At 36.9% G+C, this 27,106-nt stretch overlaps 1 protein-coding gene and 1 long non-coding RNA gene across 2 annotated transcripts in view; one reads left to right on the top strand and one right to left on the bottom strand.

Annotated features, from left to right (window-relative positions):
* The window catches only part of LOC5574799 (sestrin homolog), a 166,922-nt gene that overhangs the window by 80,126 nt on the left and 59,690 nt on the right, over positions 1-27,106 (bottom strand). The gene's annotated exons all lie outside the window — the stretch shown is intronic.
* On the top strand, positions 6,894-7,372 carry LOC110675679. The gene is made up of 2 exons (XR_002499705.1): positions 6,894-7,122; positions 7,180-7,372. It is a non-coding gene; the product is annotated as an uncharacterized LOC110675679 (long non-coding RNA).

Here is a 27,106-nt window from a genome sequence, read left to right as displayed (position 1 = left end):
GTTCTCTCATATGGCCTAAAACCTAAACGGCTCTTAACTGGACCTCTACTATTTCCCGCCATATCGTTACTTCCTGAAGTTTGATTCTGTCTAGCTAAATCGTAAAGCTTGGATAATCTTCTCATGGCCGTTCCCTCTTGGTCTCTTGAACCACCTTCCACCATTGCCACTAAATTTGGAAAATCTCTGTTATTTGGTTCGGCAGTTCCGGCATTTGCCCGAGCTACCTCCCATGTCGCAATAATTTTCTCTGCGTTTGACAACGACAACTTTTCCTCACTCAACAGCCTTTGCCTGAGATTTTTATCTTTAATACCTGCAATAATGCGATCTAGTATAGCAACTTCCTTAAAATTTGCAAAACCGCAAAACTCGGCTTGCAATTTGAGGCTTAGCACAAAATCTTCCGTTGATTCGTCTGGATTCTGCGCCCTTGTGCTGAATTTATATCGCTGTACTAGATCAGGGTCTGTCTTATCTAGGCGGCTTTTGAGTTTGGACACAATGTCATCCAACTCAGCATCTTCAAAGTTACCCGCCGGATACAAAAGCTTAATTTCCGCAAAAATCACCGGCCCACTCATGGTTATAAAATATGCCATTTTGTCCTCATCTTTAATCTTGTTTACACGGAAGAAATATTTCATCCGTGTGAACCAATCGTTAAACGATGTTCCTTTACGGTATGGTTCCAGGGAAAAAGCCATACTTGTGGAAGCCATTACTAAAAAAATCACTTATTAAAAAATTATAACAGTCGTAGAATTAATTGAATCAAAATCAAGGTAAATATCCCACAATTCACAAGGCAAAAATCGTGTTGTGTAGTCACATAAAGTTTCAACAAATCAATAGTTATGGAATGAGAACGAAAGAAAAAAATACAGTAAGATTTCTAATTGTGAACCAAATAAGGGTTGTAACTCCACTTTAAGTAAAACTCCTGAGATTACTCACGTTTAGGTTGATACTTCCAATGCCACTCCTTGTGACTGCGAATGAAAGGTAGGGTCCAGTTCCTCGCACAGGGAGTGTCCGATTTCCTTCGGGAACGAACGTCAACGAAACCGTATCAATCCAGCTGTTTCCAAGCACCTTTGCGCTATATAGGAGATATTGGATAGCTAAAATATGTATCGCACCTTTGTTGCGCTAAATTTCAACCTGCTTAAACTAAAGAAAAGAAAATAGCCACTCTTAATACAATGTATGAGAAAACAATTAAAAGGAATAATAATCCGTTTTGTTTTTTTCAATGGAACAAAAGATTGATTTTTGGACCACCCTATTCATTAACTGGGTATAGAAATGAAAAGGCCTTTTCGCCTTTGTGAGCGTCCAACTGACGCCACCCGATAAGATGGCCGAAACACTAAGAAAACGTTTTCTTTATATATTTCACTTTCGTAGCGTCAGTTTATACTCACAAATCCCAAACTCCGATTCTCACGGCAGCAATTTCGCCTCTACAATTCTGTAGCGATAACTCCACTGAAAAGATGGGAATTTTCCGCTGCTTTGTCCTGCCTGCGACCCGTTCAGGTTGATGGTGCTGAACGCCGGCGCACTTTTTCTGCTCACTCGCGAGAAAAACACCACTTTGCCTCGTCGTCACTTTTAAATCTTTTGATTGAAGCTAAAGTGGAAACTTACGACTCAACTTTCACGGGCGGATACTGGGGTTAAAGACCAAAGTTTAGGGGGGTTTTCCTTGCTGCTAAAACGTCTGCACTGAGTTGTGTTTCTGAGTGGACTGCTTGTCCGTATATTTTTCTTTTGGCTCGAACCCTTCGGTTCGCTTGCGCGCGTAGGGGAACGCGCGGTAAATGAACTGTCATTCGACATCATTAATCAAGGTATATCAATTTCAAGGTATACAACAAAGGAATAAGTCGAATTTTTAGAAAAATGATCGAATCCATCAAATTGCTCAGAACTACGCCTCATTGAAACATATTGGGCAATAATCAAACGGCATCTTAAGAAGGATGGAAGAGAAGCAAGCTCCATCGATTTTTTCAAGAAAATGTGGTCAGCAGTTCAAAAAGCAGTTCGAAAAGTTCCGAAAAAAGTTGTGCAGAATTTTATGGGAGGTATCAAAAGAAAAGTAAGAGCATTCTCCAGCAATGCTCAATAAATGTTCAAATTTAGGTGAATTTGATCGAAATTACGTTGATTTCCATGTATTTTAGGTAAACTCATGAATTTGTTCGAAAATAAACAGTTTACTGTAAAAAACACGTGTCCACTTTCTTAAATGAACAGTCCTTAGTAATGCGTCAAGGATCAATAAATAACACTTATTTTAAACTAATTTCAAAACAATTAGCCTATGCAACCATGTGTGTTTAAACAATGAATATTTCTATTTCAAAGCGAGTATTTGGAATAGAAATAGTCGTTCGGAGTGGTAGAAATAAAAAGGTAGGCTTAATCCACTATTGAATGTCTGGTGGATTTGCTGATTTTTTTGTACAATTTTTGAATCTATTTTTTAAAATAAATTACTAATCTATCTTTTAGGTAAATTATTATAGTAATAATACCTGAACAAGTTTCTTACAAATACGATAAAACAAATGTTGGTTGAAATTTCAGAGTTGTTTCAGGCTTCTTAGTTGAGTTTTCTCAAAAAGGTAGGCCAAAGATCTCCCTAGGTTTCTCAAGAAATCTACCTAAATAAACTCATCTGGTCTGTCAGGGATTAGGCTGACATTTTAAAACTTTATGAATATTTTTGTCACAAAACCCAGCTAATGAATTCCAGATATTCTATCAGAAATGTGTGTGCACTATTCACCTCTCCAAACACTTTGATATATGTACTGATAAAAAAAATGTTTTCATTAGAAAGTTAAAAACCAGTAAAACATCACTACATATTCTGCTGTTTAGGTTTATGAAGCGTAGCTATCGATGGCCATCGTTGATTTATCAATTAATAACAAAAAAAGTAACTTTAGTGATCATTTCTTTGAAAAAAAAATGTGAATTGTTGCAAATAGTGGCGTTTTAGTGACCAGAACGAAAAAAGTGACTCGCTACCGCCTTATAAGAACTGTGTCATAGTCAAACTAACCTAATCCAGAAAAGGCTTAATCGAAAATCAATTTTATAAATAATCCTAGAAATCCGCCAAACGGAACTTTTCATTAATCTGTCCAAGATTTCAGAAGATTTCTTAAGAAATAGGCCACGTATTTTTTCCGCTTGAATTTTTATTGACAACTACGAATCTACTAGAAATTTTAAGCAGAATCATTCAAGGATTTTTTCTAGAATCCACTACAAACCTTAGCAATCTATATATAACAATTTCAGTGATCTTTCAGAAAAATCTTTCAAGGAACTGGCCAATTATTGATTCGATTCCCCTTAGGATTCCAGCAAAGATTTAAAAATTTGCCATGAATTTGAATGGAAATCAAACAAAATTTTCGCCAAGAACCTTGACATGAATCACTAAATACCCTACTACATACAAATGTTTAATAGATCTTAATTGTTAACTATCTTTCTACCAAACCACCAAAAGATAGTGATAGTGGGAAGACTAGTGCACCTTCTGGGAAAAATTTCGCCAATAGTACCGATAGTCTTACGTTTGAAATACATGTTTCCCGGGTGTTCTTTAAATTCCCGGGTATTTCCCGTATTTTTCCCGGTCATTTGTAATTCCCGGATTTTTCCCGGATTTCCCGGATGGATGGACACCCTGAATAATCCATAATTGTTAAGGCTCTAGAAAGAATGGGTCATTTGTGAAAACTGAAACTGATAAAAAAAATCAAGAGAACCAATAACGTTCGTTTATCATAATTGACAGAACGGACGTTCTTATTTTTTTTTTAGAAAGATGTCCGTACGTAAGAAAACTGATGTTTTCATTATGACAAATGACCGATTCTGAAAAGAATGCTTATTGGTTACAAACATAGTTTCAGTCTAGGTTTCAGTAAAAAAACTAAAGTGGATTGAAAACAAAAATTGAGAGTGTGTCGTCGATATCTGACAGCTCCATAGAATTAATTCCGCAACTTATCGTAATAAAAATAATGCCAATTGATTTCTTAAAAAAGTAAGAGACATACCATATATTTTCATAACATAGTTGCGAATGGAAAACATTAGCTAATGAACCTACAACAAAAGGTCCAGAAAGAGTCATAAGCCAAACTTTGAAAATGCATATCTCCGTCGTCTTCGAAACGATTTTCAAAATTCTTACAGCAGTAGAACCGGACAGGATCAACGTTCACTTGAAAAATCTTGAAAGATGTACAGTTATTGATGTAACTTATTGAGCAAAATGCTCGTCTTGTTTTTTTTTTGTATTCTGTAAAATGCACACCGTTTTGACTATCTTTTCCTAAAAAATGTTCCAAAAGCGAAACAACGTGTAGTTTTCCTCTCAAACGACAGCTTGTCGATTTTTTTGCTTCATTACAGTCTCTTGGCAATATTTTTTTGTGTATTACTTTCGAAATATTCAGTGGGTTCCAAGGTGTATATATATGAAGGTGATCAGTTTGTGAAGAAAAGCAGCTTTAAGAAGAGGAAGGGTGGTTTCCCAAAAATTAATGTTGCAGGCCGTTTTGTCTACAAATTTTAGCATGTGGTGCTGAACAAAGCCCTGATACAATGTGGCGATGATTGTAAGCAGAACGGCTCGCATCATTAAATGGCCGCCAATCCATTGTTGACATCCCAGATAACTTACAGATTCAAAAACTTTGGTGGATCCTTCGTTCCATCCATGATAAACTTCTTATGGGTTTTCTAGACCATGCTGCTTCCTGTGAGTTTTTACAAGGGTATAACAAGATCCTTGGACGGGCTTGGCGTAGTGGTTAGAACTCACGCCGAGCACCTGGAGTCGAATCCCATCCCAGAGATAGTGACTTAGAGGTTATAGTGGCGACTTCCTTCGAAGGGGAACTAAAACCGTTGGTCCCGAGATGCCCAGGGCTAAAAATCTCGTTAATAGATATAGAAAAAAATAGACCATTGGCAGTTTCTTAACGTAATTTTATAGCACTCATGAAATGATCTTTGGAGGAGAGTTCCAAAGAATATCTTGAGGGATTTTTGGTAATGTTTTCTATGTATGCAAGTGAACTATTGCAAAATATTGTGATTACTTTCATGGCATTGATCTCAAAATTCATTTGATAAAGTTGTTTTTGAAAAGCTCGATAGCACACCCTTGGTATCATGTATTTTCAATTTGAAGCTTATATTGGGTTTGCTCAACTTTCAGACCAATCTTACATTTCAATTAATAGTTCGTTCGCCAAGTTATTTCGGGAAGAATTCACTGATCGAAACATTGAACTAAGAAGGCACAAATTGTTCGTGATAATCGGATTAAAATGGAGGAAAATCTTCCCACAATTTCAATCATTTTTTTTTTTTCATAAAAAAGTTTGAAGAAAAAACCCATTGGAGACATATTTTTCTAGAAGCAGCGACAGATTTATGAAATGTTGAAGAGATTTTTAGTTTCAAATAGGTTGTGAATCACTGCACAATAAATCGAAATTAGTGTCAGTGTTTTATCTGTAAACTACTTTTGATTAATTATATGTAAATTGTAAACAATCGCGTGTAACATTTTTAAAGCGTGCATTGTAGACGAAAGGGTGGATGGGTAATTTGGTATGCTTTAAAGCACTTTCAAAACATTCTAAATATTCTTTATTGACCAAATTTTGCATATCTTCGAACCGTTCTCTGGTCCTCTATATATACAAAATTTTGTCGATTCATCCAGCTAACATACTTTTTACATGCTGAAAATACACTAAAATGTGCTTAACTTATATGTTTCTAAATGAATTTTGCTGAAATTATCAGAACCTCCCCAAAAAAATGTATGGTCCGGAAAATCCAAAATTGGCCAAATCATGCTTTCAACGGATATCTCAAGAACCTGATGAGCTATAAAGTTGGTGTCTTCGGCAAAGTTGTTAAGGCTCTAGAATCCATCATTCAATCATCAGCAATCATCAAAAATGTAAAAAAGTTTTTTCGTTCAAATTTCAAGAAATCCTCATAAAAATTTATCATTGCAATCCAGATAGTAAGTGTAATGCAATGATAGATTTCCTTGAATATTGCTTAAATTTTGAGCAAAAAAAAAACTGGTTTTGAGAATTTGTAAAAGGATGATGGTTATTTTCCTTTTAAGCAATCAAGGGCTATCTGGCAGTAATGAACCTAATTGAAAATTTATCCGCTTGGTGCAACCAATAACAAATTTCCTTCATTCTTCAGCAGATCAAGGGCAACCTAACAGAGACAAATTTGACTGGGAATGTATCCGTTAAGGGTAAAAAATTTACTAAATCCTGATAAGCTAGAAGGTTAGTGTTTTCAACAAAGTTGTTCTGTTCAGATCATAGATAATTGGAGAGCAAGTAACAAATTTCTCGAGATCCTGATAGGCTAGGAGGCAACCATCTTCGGCAAAATTTTTCAACAGGATTGTTAAATACAGAAGAATGGAAAAACAATTGAGTTGGAGCAGCATCTAGCGGATGAATAATAAATCAGTTTTCCCACCTCAGATAGCCCTTAATCTATTTAACATCTTTGCCGAAGATGCAAACCAAACTGGCACATAAGTCTCTTAACATGGAAAAACTAGAGCCTCCTAGCGCTATATTTTCACCGCCCTTGATCTGTTTGATAGCTTTTGATCTACTAATTTACTCTGCCGAAGACTACACTGAACGAAAGCTCCTGTCTCAAACTGAATGATATGTAATTCAGATGGCTGAAAATCTCTGTATTCTTCATTTTGAATGAATATGTTAACATATGATGCATCAACCTACTACTGAACGGAAATCATCCAGTTTAGTAATGAATATAAGTATATATCGGTATGACAATGAGTAGATAATTGAATAACTATAACACAAATGAATAATTTGCAACTAATGACAGATTTTATTTCCTACCATGCCCCGAATTGAAAATCATTCAATTATTGTATAAAACGTCATGTGGCGTATGAATGGTCCTTAATATCGAATCATTCTTGCATACATTGTAAATATGGCGGTTGCGGCGTGGTCAATTTGCGAATTGTAGAACGAGTTTGTGTAGATCTTCAAGGTAATTACGTGTAATAATGGAATATATTCAGGTTTTTAGCATCTATTGTATTCGTAGCATCTACGATTTATTTCGAGTGCCACCAAGAACCCCAGCAACAACAGAACCAAGGATTTTGTATTCAATCAGCGGGATGGAGTCACGGCATGTAGCTTACGAACAGGCATCTGATCCTGCAGTCTCAATATTTTATAATGTTTGAATATTACTTATATTGTGCAGCTAAATAAAAAGCAGCAGTTATTCATTATTCTTTTCTATTTTGAATTATTCGAAATTATGAACTATGGGTACGATCGGGATTGTTTACGTTTGCGTATGATAATCACTCAGTTTTCGATATCTTTAACAAAGAAGGGAATCAGTTCAAGACTGGATGATTTTCATTCGGTGTGATTTGTAAACAAGATGATTTTGACACAGATGAAAATCATCTTGAATGTGTCGGAAAATAGGTATGGGGCTCAGATGAAGCAAAAATCATTCAATACGGAGCGGGAGATTTCGTTCAGTGTAGCTGATCTAGGATCTCTGACACATAAAAGATTGAAGAGAATTTGTTACTAGCGCACCCTTACAAATAAATTCTTACTGCCAGATGGTCGTTAATTTACTTAACAACTTTGCCTAAGAACCGTCATTCTAGCTCATCAAGACTTGAGATACAAACGATTGTTTTTTTTTCTGGCGCGATGATTTTTCAATTAGAAGTTTTATTACTGCCTTTGATCTGCTGAACAATTTTTGTCGAAGACATCAATCTTCTAACTTATCAGGATCTCAAGATATTGCAAGTGAGAAAACAAATTGTTACTAGCATCACCTAGCGGACAAATTTACAGAAAAGATTTGTTACTGGTAGATATTCCTTGATCCTCTAAGCAACTTTACACAAGACACCAACATTCAAGCTCAACAGGATCTCGAAACATTCAAGAATGATGCAACTTTGTGACTGGCGGCATCTAGCGGATAGAATCCTAGCCAGGTTGGACTCTGCTAGGTCGACGTTGATCTGCTGAACAACCTTGTCGAAGACACCAACCATCTAGCTCATCAGGAACGCGAGATAAAGAAATTTGAAAAAAAAAAAAAATGTTACTAGCGTCACCTAGCGGATGAATTCCTGCTGAGCAACTTTGATGCAGACACCAACCTTCCAGCTCACCGGGGTCTTGAGATATACGTTGAATGGATGATTTGTCCTATTTTGGTACCCCAAGACAATCCGCAATAACTCCGGAAACACTTAGAATATGGTGGATTACAACAAAATTATATCACGATTATATCCATGTTTGTTACAAATAACAAAATTTGTTATTTTTCTTCAACTATCCCATTAGGCCAAATATGGATAGGTCGAAGAACATTAGGCTGAAAAAATCGTTAGGCCGATAGGGTCATAAGGCCGGGAATGACCGAAAGTTCTAATGAACCGTAAGGTCTAATGGATAACTAACAGGGATAAGTCACGATAATTTGCAAGAAGTTCTGAAATTTCAACAAAATCCATCCAGAAACATAAAAGTTATGCACATTTTGGTGTGTTTTTCAGCATGTAAAAGTATGTTGGCTGGATGAGGGTAAAGAAAGATAAATAGAGTAAAGTGGGGCAAAAGTTCTAGTGAGGCAAAAGTTTCCTACATAGATTTTTTAGCTCGATTCAAAACAAATGCTATAAATGTCATAAATGTCATACTCCAAATATCATAAAAATCAATCGAGATTTGCAAAAGTTATGGCTGTTTGTTGTTTTCTGACATGAAAATTGTAAAGTTTTGGTAGATCTTTCATAGCTTGGAATAACAAATATACTATTCAATTTTTTATGTTTTGGCGTTCTCAGACTTACCATAAGGATGCTTTGAGATGTATTATGTTTTGCATAAAAGCTTGAACGCTATTTTTGGCCAAAATCAGCTGGGCAAAAGTTCGAGCCATATATTATCTCGCGGAAAAAAAAATCACATACTATTTTTGAACGCTATATTCCTGATCGTGCAAAAAAAAAAATAGCATAAATGTTTTAGGATTTTTTTAATGAAAATTTAGTTTGAATTTTCCTGCAAACATGAATTCATGGCTGGTATGCCTGGCGTAAACGCATCGTTTTTTTTGTTTTAGCTAGCTCTCATTAACACTTATCAGATATAAATGAGACAAGAAGAAATATTCTAAACTACAATATTAAAACAAAAATTACTATTGAAAAACTTATGCCGAAGTTTTGTATCGGAACCTTTGTTGCTGGCTACTCTGCTTCATTAATTCAGTAAGTATTATACAAAACTCACCTTTCCCAAGAGTTTTATATCACTATATTCAATGTAAAAAAAGTGTTTTGCTTACAACTGAAGTTCCAGGAAAATATTTAGTGAACGCTATGGGAGCATTATGTCCCATTTTCCTTTACATGAACAAGTGTGCTTTCATTTACACCCATTGACCAGTGGTAGAAATGTAGCGATTGCAATAATATGCATGTACTTATGTAGCTTACAACTGACAGTGGAGGCACGATTAAGTGCGTCGTCTTGTGTACTCAGCTGATATTTCAAGCTGATGCAATGAACTTTACTCAGCTGTGGCGGTTTGGGTTTTCAAATCGATGAGCTTAGCACTAACTGCTTTTCGGTTGACACAGTGATGTAACGATGAAACATCGTCTCACAGGTCCTGACAACAAATGTCCAAGTCGAGCACTCGACACTGAATTCTCTCATCTAGTAATTTCACTAGTAATTTTTAAGTATGTTCAATTTCGTTTTATTTTTGCAAAGTTATTGTTTAATTTGATTACCTTTTCAGATGAGAACAAATCGATCACAGTTGAAACACCCATATTATACTATCTGATCCAAACGCTCTCCTGAGTAACATTATCTTTCTAATGCTAAAGAGTTCCTTGACCCAGACCAGTAAACAAGCCGATAAGCGATGGAATTTTCAAAAACTCGTGCAAATAGCTGCATTTCACGGTACAATCAAAATTTTGACTTCTGCCTGTGTGTATGTCAATAAGTCAGCTGTCTGTCAACCAGCTAGCCACCGCGGCCGATTAGACAACGGTGATTAATCAACCACCATTCAACACTGCGCCCAACCCGATCAGAAATGCATAACACAATTAGTATTACATCAACTATTGCATGGCTGGTCTGAAAATTTGTTTGTAGATCAGAAGCTAGTTTTTAAGACAAAATTTCGATTTTCTGTTAAGGTGAAGATGAATCGAAGCCAAAGTTCAAATTTTCAAGAGCACGGATCTGGAGAACCAAACATCCGTTTAAGCTGAAAACCTAATCGATTGGTCACCTTCAGCTAGTGCCCAATCGATTAGGTTTTCAGCTTAAACGGATGTTTGGTTCTCCAGATCCGTGCTCTTGAAAATTTGAACTTTGGCTTCGATTCATCTTCACCTTAATGAGTGGATACAGATATTCTATATATTTGTTACATTTGACTTGAGAGCCCTCAATGTGATTTTAAAACACAATTTTTCATCCAGCAAGAGCCCAGACACATAACTTCATCTGTTCAATTTATTGGAACCCCTCTCATCGTGACAACATGTCTAGTTTTGAAATAAAGAGCGTTTGGTCTATGTGGGAATATCATTAGTTCAGTTTTAGAAGCATTATGAGAAACCTTCCTTTAATTTGAAAATAGTGAAGAAAAAATAATCAAACTATTTTGCAATCTACTACAGGTGACACGCAGGCTTTGTCCTTTGGCGGAGAGGCCTGTGTCATCCGCAAACAAAGATTTTTAACATCCCTCATGATAACTCAGGTAAGTCAGATGTGAAAATGTTTCATGATATTGGCCCGAAAATGTTGCCTTTATGAATACCTGCTTTTACAGGAAGACTTTCAGACTTGGAGTTCAGACAATTTACCTAAAGTGCACGATTTGGCAGATAACTATGAATTATTCTAACAATGTGTGTTGGAAAATTGTGCTTTTTAAGCCCTAATGCCAAACACTGTCCAAGGCCTTACCAGCTAATTGTATAACACACTTCGGTATAAAATTCTTTGAATTAAATGTCTCAGGTTGTTACAGTTTTGTTACACACCAACGATCGGGAACTCGGCCTATGCACGCACCGATAATACAGTTGGTCACCGAGCCGCTTCGCGATTGCGCGTGCTTGTGAGCGTTTGAAGAAAATAAAAATTGTGCCGCGCGCGCCACCACTGACTGACTGGCATCTGTATTTCGCGCTGAAAAGTTCGTTGAACCTCTTTCCTTTTCTATTTGGTTGTTTATGGATGAGTGGCGGGGCCACACTGCAGCAGCTCCCCTGCCTGCACACGCGACGTCGCTGGCCATGGTGACGGACAGCGAGGTGTAGCAGGGTCGACGAGGAGGGGCCTTCGCCAATCAACACACCTCGCACTCGCTCGGGCGGTTTTATGGCACCAGGCGAGAGAGTATGTATAGGTATGTGATGGTGATGATGATTATACTAAAGTTGTTATCATAAACGTTCGTTAAATCGCGCTTGGATAGAAACGCGATCACACGAGTTTGGGGCATGGAAAGAAGAGCAAATGTTTGAGATATTAAGATACTATGTTTAGAAGCGCAAAAGTAGGTCGACTCTGGCGTCGGTTGCGTTCGGGAGGTGAAATGGTAATCACATTCCGGGGAATGAGGTGTAAGTCTGCGAAATATTCTGTGAAAAAGCCATACACAGGCACTCGGCTTGAAGAAAGAATATCAAAAATTCAATATAATAATAATGACAAGTGCCGTAAAATCCAGTTCTGCATTGAGTTTTCTTACATTTTTTTAAGCACTTGAAGATATCAGAATTCATCAATTTTCAACTAAATTCCTGGAGAAAATCTCTAGAGATTCATGTCGACATAATTCAAGAAGGTATTTTTTAAGGTGAAGATGAATCGAAGCCAAATCTCAAATTTTCAAGAGCACAAATCTGGAGAACCAAACATCCTTTTAAACTGGAAACTTAATCGACTGGTCACTAGCTGGTGGTGACCAATCGATTAGGTTTTCAGCTCAATCAGGTGTTTGGTTCTCCAGATTTGTGCTCTTGAAAATTTGAGGTTTGACTTCGATTTATCTTGTCCTTAAGGACAAAAAAAAAAAAAAACTAGAGAAGTTTCTGGAAGGAATCCAAGAAAAATACTTGAAGAACTTGCGGGGGCGTTTCTGGATAAAATTTCATTCGGAATTAATTTAAGCAATTTTCTGCGGACCTTTTGACAGATCTCTTAAGTATAATTCTACCAATACATCTGGTCCTATCATTTGTCATTGATTCCATTGAATTCAGAGCTATAATAATTGAGATATTCACATTGTCGAATTAGTTTTGTATTATTTGTTCTTATCGGTCCTTACATTTTCATTCTTGAGTGCTTTTTTAAAGTATAAAGGATTTTTGGAGAACAATTCCATGAATTCCTTCAAAACTTCAACAGACAATAGGGTCCTATAATTTTTGATAAACTCATCATATTATTGAATAAGACGACAGAGCGTATCCTTGCTACTGCTTTGGCAAATTTTCCTGCTCATATAACGGCATTTTCATATTTAAACTTTAAATTTAAATCAAAATTTGAACCTTGACACTTTTGATTATGTTCGACGTTCACTTCACTGGCAAATTTCCACTGGGATTTCACTTTTTAAAAAGTGCTAACACTGGGGTTGTTCCTATCTGATATTTAGGGAGGGATACGGAAAACAAAATTCACCCCAAATTTGAGTTTAAACCAAGGGGTGCGAAAAATCTCCAAAACCAGAAAAACATGTTTTTCCGGACTTAACCCAATGAAAACACTTGAAAATTTAGTAAACATTGGCTTAAACTTAAACGTTTGGTACTAAAATTAAATAGGGCTTTAGAACTCTATTTAAACAGAAATATTACTTTTGATTTTTCAGTTATTATGCCTGAGAATACTAAATGGGCTTCTGACATTTTTCAATAGGGCAATATTCAAAACTGGAAAGACAAAATACATGGCTCTTTTTCAGTATTAAAAACAAGATCATGAAGCAAGGAAAGCACCCCGGCAAAAAAAGCTAAGCACAACGCGCTTGATTTCTAATCACTACTTTGTCGATCCTCTTTTTAGGATTTGTTTTTCATATTCATTCATAAATATCCAACAATATACGCTTATCTGACAAAGGATACAAGCTCTAGTAGAATTAAATGGTATAGTACTTGATTCGGTTTTCATTTATTTATGGATATTGCACCAAACAGTTCGAAGACTTATTATCCAATAAGTAGGGGATTCATTAAAATTTGCTTCAACATAGATTCTTCTGAGTTGTGTTTAAGCTGAAAAATCATGCTACATGTTTAATCTAAATGTTGAATGGTAAAAATAACCAAAAGCGTTAAAAATATTATGTGCACATTTCAAGAGGAACACAGACAAAATTTCCATTTTGAATTCCGAGTTGTCTGAAACTGAACGTCTCAGAGAATGTTCAGAAGAAATTTCTTGCAGAGTTCAACTTTGTTCATTATTTTTCTACTGAAGTAAATTGAAGCGTAAGAAAAAAAAGAAGAAGTTTTAACAATACACATAGATTTTTCAAATCAGGCATAAAGTGATAGAAACATGAGTAATATTCAGGCTCCAAATCGTTAACCGGGTTTCTAAATTTAAGTTGTGTTTCATTTTCATGAAAATTAAAAAAAAAGAGTCCTGTAATACTATCGGGAGAGGTTCTGGTATCGAGGCCAACAATGATCGTTACAATCATCTCTATATTACCGAATCTAAGCCACGGCTATTAAGTTGCTAGAATTGCCTATCAAAAAGCCAGGGACGACAGAAAAGCTGTGTCTACAACCAGTTTAGTTTACATATTTACATTGCTGTCTGAGATAACAAAAAAAACAAGTTTACGGTCAATCCGTGCCATCGAAGGTTGACCTTAAACTTTTGTCATGAAACCTGACTAGTTAGCCACTCTAGGCGCTCCATCCAGCGACTAGTGACGGCTCCTACGCACAAGCTTTGTAGTTACGTCAAATCACCCAAGTCCCGGGATTAATCACCAACGTGCCGAAGCCGAGCCAATCGAAGTGGGTGGAATATTTAAAAATGAGGTTTAGAGATCTGCTAGTAATAATCGAGCAATCAATTACCACCAATCAAGTCGATGTAGCCTTTACGAGTATCAGTATTTTTTTCCTCTTGGCGTAACGCCCCAACTGGAACAGAGTTTGCTTCTCTGCTTAGTGTTCTTATGAGCACTTCCACAGTTATTTACTGAGAGCTTTATTTGCCAATTCACCATTTTTGTCTTCGTATATCGTGAGCAAGTATGAAGATACTGTATACCCTGGGAAGTCGAGAAAGTTTCCAACCCGAAAAGATGCTTGACCCGTAGGGATCGAACCCTCTGCTTAGTATTGCTGAGAAGTTGCTCGCTAACCGTTACGGCTATCTGCCCCCCTCATACGAGTCAACATGACCTACTAAGGAGCGACAGCAGCTTGCAACAATTGAATCAATTGTACGTCGTTCCACCTGGAAGTTACTGTACAGTGCCGTGGAATGAATATTCACACATTGGAACAGAACCAGGTTGATTATGGATTGTTAGAGTTGAAGTTTCTGTTTCCATCGCCGGCCGGTTCTCCATTCGAGATAAAGTTATTCAGCCACCACCACCGTATCTGCGCTGACGCAGGGCTTCAAATGGGCAATTATCGCGTGATGCAATTCATCACCTACAATCTGACAGCAGAGCAACAACTAGGAAATGCTTCCGCAAGCAATTTGGTTCGTGCCGTACTAAGTTGCCAAGTCGAGCACGTTCGGCCGTACTTATCGCCACTGTGTGGTGGCACCTACACATCACAGTAAAAAAAATAAAATAAATTATAATACCATGTCATTATAGCTGCAAATATAACATACAATTACGTTTTTACACGTATAAGCCAGCTGATGACTGCTGTAAATCAGGGTCCAGTAATCGATAGAATCGGCTTGGAGAGATAATAAAAAAAACGTAAAAGTTTGGCCGGGATTTGAACCCTGGTCTAGCGAGTAAGAGTCGCATCCGATACCTCTTGATCATTTCACCACGCTGAGGAAAGTGCGTGTAATCTGCCTGTAGATAGCTTTTAGTATGTTTATTCCAGGCAATGGACATGCCCTATGTCAACGATTTGCAGTAGACAGGATGTCCCGGGCCCGATCTATCTGACAAGCCAATCGAGCCCTCTGTCACCATAGAAGATGATGTCTCCATCCATGTCGATAGCCTGGTTCATTCAATTTAACTTCAACACCGTAATCGTATGCTCGCACCTTGCGCTCAATCCGACTCATTAGGTTCTGTACACTATCTGGCTGCAGCTACTGGAAACCCACTATTTCGTCATGTCTTCCTCAGATTTGACCTCCTTGAGATGCTTCCGTAGTGCTTGCTTTATAATAGCCTAATACATTTCGATGGGCTTTAGTTTTGGTGTGTGGAAGTTTGGTCATGCCCTTGGGTATGAAAGTGAGCCCATTTGTATCACTTCAGGGCATCCAGGCCAGAAGATCGTAGAGCCTGCGTCTTGTTTCAACAGAGAAATCAGGCAATTCTGTAGGAACTCTTCGAGGTAGATCTCTAGTTTAATAGCCTCGGAAATTGCCAGAACCTCGCGCCATGCTGAGACAATAAGTCTTCGACAGCATCTGGGTGTTCCCGGGTCCATGACGTTCCCACCGTATTATGCCGTTCGTTACAATTTAGAGCCTTATGAACTTTGTACATACGCAGTACCTTCTGGTCCTTACCTCTCTGAACCATAGACTTGGACAGATTCTACTTTTTGGCCACATCTTTGATCGAAACATTGGGATTCCGTTTGAACGCTTTCACAACACGCTTGAGATCCTGATTACTAATAGAACATCTATTCTGACCAAATTTCTCCTTCCGTTCGATGCTCAGATTAGCATTCAATCACGCGACTCGCCGTTGACTGCACGATTCCGAGTTGTTTGCCGATGTCCCGATGAGAGTTGAGAATTTTTCAGGTTCTTCGCTACGTTGATTTTCTGGTGACGCCATATTTTCCAATAGAGTCCGCAGTTGCTACTCCGTTATTGCAAGAACAGCTGTACAGGAAACCAACAGACGTTACTCAGATTCAGTAGCATCGTTCTTTCGTGCTGTGCGTATACGAATTCTCTCTGCTCTTGGAAGTTTTAATTTTAACTACCTAAAGCAATGATTCCCAAAGTGGGCGAATTCGCCCCCCTGGGGGAGATTTTCAGGTTCAGGGGGGCGAAAATTTGTTAAACTGAATTTGGGGGCGAAAACCCATAGAGAGGGGGCGAAAGTACGAGTAATGAATTTAAATTAACATGCAAATTATAGGAGACTTGACTATGTTACCTTTATTTGTTTGTACTTTTAAGCATACATATGTTTCAATCCTGACAGAAAAAACTTTATAAATGTCAAAAACAAAATGTTTGTATTTTTGAAACATGAATCAGATACTGGGGTTTTATCAAATTTAACGTAGATTTGAATAGTTTTTTAGTCACAAATATCATTGAAGTATTTTTGGAGATCGCAGCAAGCCATGCGCGCGGGCGGCTGCGTTTTGAATTTTCTGTCACGTTTAACTCGGTTCTGCGTTTTCGGATAGTGAAAAATAGATTCGGCTGATGGTGCTATGCCACCTGAAAAATGTTTTGTGCTCCCGTTGTTCGCGATTCGGCCGATATTAGCAGGTGCAATGTTATCCGGGTTGTAGTGCTTTTGTGCAACGCTGAATAGCTGCAATATAATTGGCTGATTGTGCTGTAATCAAAGTGCTTTTTTGAGCGAAGGTTTTGAAGATGACTTGTGGGGTGCTAGATGTTGACATGATCCCATTGGTGCTACGCCACCCGGATAGTTTTTGTTTCGTTTGAGAAAAGTGTGATTCTGACAAATTAAGAAGAAAAATCATATAGTTCCATGCCGTTAAGTTTTATTCATATACGAAACCATTCAGAGGATGCCGATTCAAATTCCCTATAGAATCGTTGAAGTTTTTTTTTTTTTTTTTGAGGAAACAGTTTTCTACTCGGCGTTTAGACATATGAACGTATTTGGTTAGTTTGTTCCGATTAGACCACATATATTAATGCAATCTGGGCTTTTTCTGAATCATGGGGACAGGCCAATTTATTTTCTCGTTTCAGAGAGCGAGTAATGGCTCTCAAACCAAAGCTTTTTAGCTAGGGCACTAGGTGGAAATACCTGTGTCCCATCCCTGGAAGACGAACGCACATGGAGTGACATTAACTTTCTTAGCTGCGTCACTCCCAACGACGATGAAACTATACATTCACACTTACACCCAATAACAAAAATTATACTTATCTACACCTACACTAAATTTCAATCCGGTCGCATCACTCGCTTATAGTGAATCCTAGACCATCACCCTTCCCTTCATCCAACTCCTTGACATCTATAAGGGCGTCGGCGAGTCGCTGGCCTCTCTTCAAGTAGGTGTCATATCATCATTTTCCTTTCCTTTCCTCGTGAAGGAGAAGATGGGCGTGGCCGGCAATGGACATTGTCATGTCTTTTCATTTCTGACTTCCGATTGTATGGCTATTCCATCCAAAATAGTTCTCCATGAGCAATTGGAATAAGAGTGGTAAAGTAACTAACATGACAGTTTTCAGTATGCAATCTACGAAATACTCCGTTACCACGCAACGCAAATATCATTGAAGTATTTTTGAAATGAGACATTTTTTTGGAGCTGTTGGATTTTGTTGGAAATTATTTCAAAATCAGAACAAACATTTAGTTACTTTTTTGTAGGGTAATTAAGATAAGGCAGCTCAAGTTTTTATAGGTGGAATCTGTTTTTTTACAAAAAAAAAACAACATTATTCATTTGAGAATTTTGGTTACACGTGGTCTTATCAGTTATCATGATACCAACCATTTTAATACTTTTGTCAAATTTAACTGACCTAAATCAGGTTCTGTGGATAAATGAACTTATTGCCAAAAACGGTTAATTTAAAATATGGCTGATACAAATACTTATTTTCTATTGTGTCACAGACCATCCAACTAGTTCAAAAAGTCGAAAAAAATGAAAGGAAGAAAACAATTAATTATATTTTTGACTTTAAAGTTAAGATATACGATATTCAAGTTTTTTAAATCACTAATCCCGGTAAAACGACGATCGAAAATGGTGCAAATAAAAACGATTTTTTTCATGACTTTCTTTCATAGAATTGAAATGAAAGCTCGTTGAATTAGCTTTTTTGCTTTCAATTTCTTAGTTCCTTATTTATTTTAACGCGTTGTGGAAATCTGTAAAGTGATTGATATGCGGATACGTTTCGTTACGGGACAATTTGTGGTTTTCCTAATCTTACTCAACAAATATTGTGGTATTGTTAGTGTAGCTGAGAGATCAATGGAAAATAGATTGAAAAATGACATCAACTTAATTTTGACGAAATGCATCGGACTGATTTGCGATTCCAAATTACTACACTAGTAAACCTGATAATTTGACAAACTTTAGAAATTCAACTCAGAATGTCGTTTTATACATATATTCATTTAAGGGGCGATTCTGAAATATGTTGGCCTCAAGGGGGCGAAAGTCAAAAAAGTTTGGGAAACACTGACCTAAAGCAATAAAACAGTACTTTTCAGTGCTAAAATTAAAAACGGTACTTTTCAGTGTTACTAAAACAGTACTTTTCAATAATATATTTTCTCCTATTGATTTCTTTACGATCCTTATTTGGACCCGATTTTTCGTTGAACCCGTTGGCGAAAGCTAACGGTGGTATTCCTTCTTGGACACCGTCTTGGGAAAAAAAACCTCTTAGGAGGTCTCGTCTTCTTTCGTTTATTCATCAAACATGGTTGCAACTACAAACCAAAGGAAGGGTGAATCTCTGAATTCATAACTTCCTTCCAAAAAAAAGTGGGATTGAAAACTGTCACTAAACGTGGCAAGAATGGAAGAAAGGACGTTTCACCGGAATGCGAACTTTCTTCCAAGGGTGAAATAAATAATGTTGATAATTGCATCGAAATAAGCAATCAAAAGAAGAACTGTCAAACAGAATCCGAAACAGCTGATTTGAAACGGCTTGTGAAAAGGCCTATAAGCCATTTTACGAGATGTTTCGGAACAGCTGATCGCCGCAACCGCGTCAATTGACAGGAGACCTGGGATTAAATCCAGCGTGATTTGCAATAACGCCTCATCTTACCAAACGAGGACATGGAGAAAATGACAAAAATGAGATCCAAAAATGTTCGTTACTGCAACATTACACCTAGTTATTGTATCAGCTACCTCTTTGTTACCCATATTGCACATAAAAAAGCACTTTTGTGATCAGAAATATTTTAATAATTTTTCTCCAGTTCTGTTTGATATTTCGACCTTGACACTTGCTTTTGCCGGGGCGAGCGACGAGGGCAGGATCAAACATGTCGCGCGTCGGTCTCGTAAGTGAAAAAGTGGCGTGATCGGGAGTTCGGTTGAAGAAAGTGAAAAAGTGCTGCGATCGGTTAGTTCTGTTTGATCTTTCGACCTTGACACTTGCTTTTGCCGGGGCGAGCGACGAGGGCAGGATCAAACATGTCGCGCGTCGGTCTCGTAAGTGAAAAAGTGGCGTGATCGGTGAGTTCGGTTGAAGAAAGTGAAAAAGTGCCGCGATCGGTTAGTTCTGTTTGATCTTTCGACCTTGACACTTGCTTTTGCCGGGGCGAGCGACGAGGGCAGGATCAAACATGTCGCGCGTCGGTCTCGTAAGTGAAAAAGTGCCGCGATCGGTTAGTTCTGTTTGATCTTTCGACCTTGACACTTGCTTTTCCCGGGGCAAGCGACGAGGGCAGGATCAAACATGTCGCGCGTCGGTCTCGTAAGTGAAAAAGTGGCGTGATCGGTGAGTTCGGTTGGAGTAACTGAAAAAGTGCCGCGATCGGTTAGTTCTGTTTGATCCTTCGACCTTGACGCTTGCTCCTGGGCAGTGCGTCAAGAAAGCCCGAACAGTTTTTTTTTATTCTTTTTGGGTCGCGCGCTTATTTTTTTTCCTGAGTGCTTTTTTATAGCCGAGCAAACGAGTGAAGCCGAAAGTGGATTGTGGCTGCTCAGTCAAGGATAACGGATCAATTGGTGAGCTCGTTTCATGCTACTATTTCTAATCTATAAAATATATGATTTATCAACAAACTATGGATGGTTCGTCACTGTGAGTGTCGACACAAACTCTGATTCATGATTTATTTATGTTTAACATTTTTTTTTTCAGAACACCTTTTATATACCTTTATTTTTGTAATTAAAAAAAACTTTGAATGGTTCGACACTACAAGTGTAGACTTGCGAAAGGTTCACTTTATTCAACAAACTTTGGATGGTTCGCCACTGTAAGTGTCGGCATAATAATAAGAGTGTTCTATAATGTCCCAACCAATCGAGTTTTTTGTTTCTTTTCAAATGAGTAAAATATAATAACACATGCTTTCGTCCTGACAGCTGTAGGAATGTTACATTTAGGTATTTGTTCAACAAACTTTGAATGGTTCGTCACCTCAAGTGTCGGCATTATTTTCCTCTACATAGAAATTGTTCATATCAAATGAAAATATTATATTTACGTATAAGTATGTATATATCTCACAAATCATTGTTTATCATGGTCTAATCGCTTATCAAAGTGAATCCTATGACCCAACGATCCTCCCCATTAACAAACATCCCTCCCAGTAGCCTTTGTGGAGATGCAGAGGCAAACACGGTCTCCAAAAAGCAAAGGTTACACACTAACATTCCTTCCCCCAATCCCACCTGACTGCAAGGACGTGGCCGGCGCCGTTATTGACCCTGTATAAATAGAGGCACTGAATTATGCACACTGAAGAAGATTATGGCCAATCCCAGCCGAACTTCTAGTTGATTCTTTGTGCATTTTCACTGACTTCGGTCAATCACGGAATAGCAACCATTGATATGTGTAGTCAGTCTAAGCTAAGCTAAGCTAAGCTAGAAATATTTTAATAATTTTTCTCCATTTAAGTTTTCGCCTGGATGAAAAGCTACGCTAGAAATGCGCACAGTCATCAACCATCATCATCGCGAAAACTGACGCCGATGATTGAAAAATCCCAGGTCTCCTGTCATTTGACCAGGCTTCGTAAAATGGCTTATTGTCGAAAAACTGACAGCTCGGTAAAAATACAGTGTAAATAATACACTCTAAACAACTTCTACACAAATTTTTGGAAGGCAGGCACCCTTTAGCGTTGGCCAGAATTAATTTATTTTTTGCTGTGTAGTACAAACATGTATCATGTCGTGGAACTTGCACAGATAGACTCTGTCCAGACTATGGCAACAACATCAGTGAAAAAAACGGTAGCAACAGCAGTAAGTATGGTGTCAAACAGGTACATATCGGTGAAAAAAAAAAAACTAAACTCAGACTCACGCGACCAACTTGTGTGCCGCCACCGGGCTTTTGGATCTATAATTACCGCATGGTAACAAGCTATGCAAACATCGCACATTGGGTTCTGTGGGCATTATTGGCAGAAATATGGGAAACATTGTGCGGTTCGTGCGAGTAACGTGACAGCGATGTTATGTGTGTTCGTTCATACATGTGAATGGTTACGTTTTATTCTGTAGTGAGGTAGGTCAGTAATTAGAAGTCATTATCCGATAAAGAGTTAAACTTTGTGCGGAATGATTATACGCTAGCCTGTTTCACGTGTTACCCGAACCTATTGTTATAGTTTGGAATCTTGAATACAGGTGACTTGATTTCAATCTCCATCATTCAATATTGATGAGGCAAAAATCAAATTTGGAATTCTTGTGAAGACTCACTGCAATTCTTCTTCTTCCTGGCATTACGTCCTCACTGGGACAGTGCCTGCGTAGTGTTCTTATGAGCACTTTCACAGTTATTAACTGAGAGCTTTGTTTGCCAAAGATGCCATTTTCGCATTGGTATATCGTGTGGCAGGTACGATGATACTCTATGCCCAGGGAAGTCAAGGAAATTTCCATTACGAAAAGATCCTGGACCGACCGGGATTCGAACCCAGACTTTTTCAGCGTGGCTTTGCTTTGTAGCCGCGGACTCTATCCACTCGGCTAAGGAAGGCCCCCTCACTGCCATAAAAAACTTGATACACTCCCCAAATTAACCCATGGAGAGATTTCTGAAGGAATCCCAAGAGTAATTTTTGACTGAATTCCCGGAGGCATCATCCCAGGTTCTATCTTAGGAAGTATCTATTGAGTCAAAATTTATACTTAAATAAGGGCCACCCTATTCAACTTTTCTCTTAAAAGATGCAAAATTCTATTCCGCATAACTTCTCTGAAGACATCAAACGTCTAAAATTGACGAGATAAAAAAACACTTATTTCTGCTAAATTGTCAGAACCATTGTGCAATGTGAACTGGAAGGATTCATATAAGAATTTAGGAAGGAATCTTCTAAGAAGTCCCAGAACATTTATTGAGAAATATTCATAAGAATCGGTCGAAATATTCCATGACGAAAATCTAAACAAATGCCATCTCGAAAACACCTATATGATTTTCTTTAAAAATAAAATCCCCGGAGAAATCTGCAAAGACGAATTCCATGTCAAATCGTTCAGTCACAGAACTCGTCCATCTTCGATTTTCAGTTAATTTTGCACATGTTTTTAGTATGGTAGAATGAGTGTTTTCCTTAAAAAAAATCGATCATTTTGACTCAAGAATAACTTTAAAAAAATGGCCTATAAACATTTGGATGCAATTTATTTGAATTCTAATTCCGAAACTGATGATTTTAGAGAAAAATGTTCTATAAAGAAGTTGTAGAGGGATTCCACGGAGGCATGCAAGTCGATTCTGATCGTCCATTTCAAAAATATCTGAAACTTTGCACAGTTTTTCAGTTCCATCCAAATCGTCATTTTCCGATATCAAATCTTCAAGTTGAGTCACGACTAACTTTTCAAAAGGGTGTATGTGAAAATGGTTCAAAAATATTCAAAAAGCTGCACAGCAAAAACGGTTCGTTCGATTGTTAGACAACTAAAGAAACAAAGTTAGACAACTAAATAAAGATTCCAAAAAAAATACACACAGTAAAAAAATTTTTTTTTTGCATTAAAAAACATCATTTTTGTCACAAAAACTCAAATATCTCAAAACCCTATCGGAATACCAACGTAATTGAGGGAAAACGGTCCATTATATTAGCTATCTACCATACAAATTTGGCGATGGTAAGCCAATAAACAAAAAAGTTATGACATATCAAATATTTCACAAATTTGACACTTTTTTATTTCATTGTTAATTTTTTTTAGGACCGCAGTTTGTTGCTAAATTTTTTGTTAAGGGTACCACATGAGGTTAACAAGTTGTTTTCATGATATTTTATTTAATTATTCATAACTATTATAGCATCTATTAGAAAGTTAGACGCGATCCAGTGTTGTGATCTAAAGTCTTGATAGTGTCATATTTTTTATTGTACGTAACTGAAGAAAAATTCTCTCAATAGTGTTGAAATCTTTTGATAAAAGAAACCTATAAGAAATCTAATATTGAAGACAAAAGCTACAAAAAAAGTTTTCTATACAGGTATACGACTAGTTGCAAAAAGTTTACCTCGTAGAGAACAAGGCGGGTCTATACCCAGGTGATCTAGTATACGTAAAGCAGGTCGGTTTTCTCGGCGCTGGTTTTCTCCACAAAGTTAAAATCTGATTACACCTGGGTATAGACCCGCCTTGGTAGAGAATAGACTTTGTTAATCATATTTGGGAGAAAGCGAGTAACTTCAACAACATCAAAAACATGATAGGTACATACCATGAACATACTCACGAAAAAGCTAAAAATATACTACCACTATGGTTATAAAAGATTTAATTGTAAATTTTTTCTTCAGTCAAGCAAACGACACCAAACTAGTCAGTAAAAACTTAAAAGTGATTTTGTTTATTAAAATCTAACGAGCAACATGAGTAGTCGCTTTCTCAACTGTTGCAGGCCGTTTGCAGAAAAAAAGTGTTCGAAAGAGCTACGAAATCTCACCGAAAGCACCATAGATAAACTGAAAGCGGCTGGTTATGCTCCAATGTCTACATTGAATACAAATTTACGCATTTGTACGTCCTGCCGTTTAAACGTTGACAAACGGGCAATCTGTACATCATCGGTGGATCAGGTTGCAGGAAGTTCGAAAACAACAACAACTGAGGAATTACTAGATGCACCGACAACAAATGAGGAGTTACCAGAAGTACCAAGTGCAGATAGTCTTGCCACGGCACCATCAGCGACATCTGTTTCAACAAATCAATCAGAAGATGAGTGCATCCAGAAGGTCAACATCGAACGCTTCAACGAAGGGATAGCTGGAATAAAAGTGACTCCGATTATATGGACGAAGATGGGTTACGTCAATTATCCCGAGAAAATATACCGTGAAATCAACGAAGCTGTACGAAGAAACCTCTTCAAATTAGGACCTGAGGATTTGGAAAATACAGACTACGATGAGGTAATTATGAATATGAAGGAAAGGTTCTCGAATCTAGCCACGACAAGGAAAGAAAAATTATTGATTTTGTCGATGCTGCCAAGCTCGTGGTCTATTCAAGACGCCATTGATGAGTTCAAAACCAATAGAAATACAGCAAAAGAGGCAAAACAATTCAAAAATAACTGTCTTGCAACCAAAAATGCTAGGTCGAGTACTTCATTAACAGATGAGACAAAAGAAAAAATAATTTAATATTTTGAAGACGATGAAGTAAGTAGAGCTATGCCTGGCCAAAAAGATTATGTATCTGTAAAAAAAGATGGAAAGCGTCAAGCAATCCAAAAACGATTAATGATGACTACTTTGAAAGAAGCGTATACACGCTTCAAGGAAATTAACGAAAATATTAAGGTAGGTTTTTCATTTGCAAGCCTTCGTCCAAGGCAATGCAAGCTTCTATCCAATTCAGGAACACATAATGTTTGTGTGTGCACAACACACGAAAATATTAACCTAATCTTACATAGTTTGAAAAGAATCAATTTATCAAAGGATATTAAAATGTTAACTGGTAGTCTTTTGTGTAAAAAAACCACATCAAATTGCTATCTACGATCTTGTTCGGATTGTCCAGATTCTTCATCATTGGAAAATACTTTATTCGCTGAGTTTGAAGAAAATTATATTGATCAGTTATCATTTGAGCAATGGGTGACCACGGATAGGTGTGACCTAGAAACTATTGTAAAACCTGTAGATGAGTTTGTGTCATTTTTTTGCTTGAAATTAGAAAGTTTAATTCCTCACGACTTTATTAAAACAGAGCAATCCCGCTTTTTAAAAAATACGAAAAATACATTACAAGATGGTGAATTTTTAGTCATTTGTGATTTTTCTGAAAACTATAGCTCTGTATTGCAAGATGAAGTGCAGTCCCATCACTGGAACGTACAACAAGCTACAATTCATCCATTCGTTATTTATTTCAATGGAAGTACGCAAATTGAACATTTTAGTTTTATTGTAATTTCCGAAGATTTAAGACACGACTCAGTATCTGTAAATTTGTTCATTGCCAAAATGATTAACTTTTTACGCGTTGATAAGGATAAAGAAATCAGAAAGATATATTTCATGTCTGATGGAGCAGCATCGCAGTACAAAAACCGTAAGAATTTTTCGAGCCTATGTCAATTTAAATCAAAGTACGGAATTGATGCAGAATGGCATTTCTTTGCTACGTCACATGGCAAAGGTCCTTGTGATGCTATTGGAGGAACCATAAAGCGCATGGCCACAAGAGCAAGTTTAGCCAAAGAACGTGAGCATCCAATTAAAACTGCAAAAGAACTATTTGATTGGGCGAATCGCAGAAAAGAAGAAGATTTAACAAAATTATCATTTTGTTTTACTACTACTGAAGAGTACGAATTAACGGCATCAGAGCTCAGCGAGCAATATAATAACGCGAAAACGATCCAAGGAACCCAAAAATTTCACTGTTTCATTCCATTTTCAGAAAATAAAATTAAAGCAAAACTATACTCAAACTGTACTGATAATGATGCAAAAGTGTTCGATATTGTAAAAAAATGAATAACAATAAATAAATAAATAAGTATTAATAAAATGTTTTCATGATCTCATAACGCATACCCAAATCCAAAACTTTTAAAGTTTATACATAACATTTAGAAACTCATCGATCATACTCTAAAAAAAAATATCCTGGTAAAAAAAAAATTATTTTCGTGTAATCTGTTAATTCATTTTAATTTATACATATATACATATACATATAATATTTATACATATACATAATATTTATACATATAATATACATAATACTAATGAATACATGAAAACGACTTGTTTAATTCACGCAAGGCCCTTAACAATAAAATTAGCAACAAACTGCGGTTCCCGTAATAATTTACACCGAAAAAAAAAATTTTTTTTCTACTTAATGTGAAAATTGTGACATGTTTGAAATGTCATAACTTTTTTGTTTATTGGTTTACCATCACCAAATTTTTATGGTAGATAGCTAATATAATGGACCGTTTTCCCTCAAAAAATTACGTTGGTATTCCGATAGGGTTTTGAGATATTTGAGTTTTTGTGTCAAAAATTATGTTTTTTAACGCAAAAAAAATTTTTTTTTACTGTGTGTATTTTTTATGGAATCTTTATTTAGTGGTCTAACTTTGTTTCTTTAGTTGTCTAACAATCGAACGAACCGTTTTTGCTGTGCAGCTTTTTGAATATTTTTGAACCATTTTCACATACACCCTTTTGAAAAGTTAGTCGTGACTCAACTTGAAGATTTGATATCGGAAAATGACGATTTGGATGGAACTGGAAAACTGTGCAAAGTTTCAGCTCAATAGAAAAAAAAATGAATTAAAAAATTTACCAA

The sequence above is a fragment of the Aedes aegypti genome, chromosome 2 (genome assembly GCF_002204515.2).
Source record: "Aedes aegypti strain LVP_AGWG chromosome 2, AaegL5.0 Primary Assembly, whole genome shotgun sequence".
In the NCBI taxonomy this organism is placed as follows: Eukaryota; Metazoa; Arthropoda; class Insecta; order Diptera; family Culicidae; genus Aedes; species Aedes aegypti.
The sequence above is the reverse complement of the archived record's forward strand: the minus strand, read 5'-3'. Positions and strand labels throughout refer to the sequence as shown.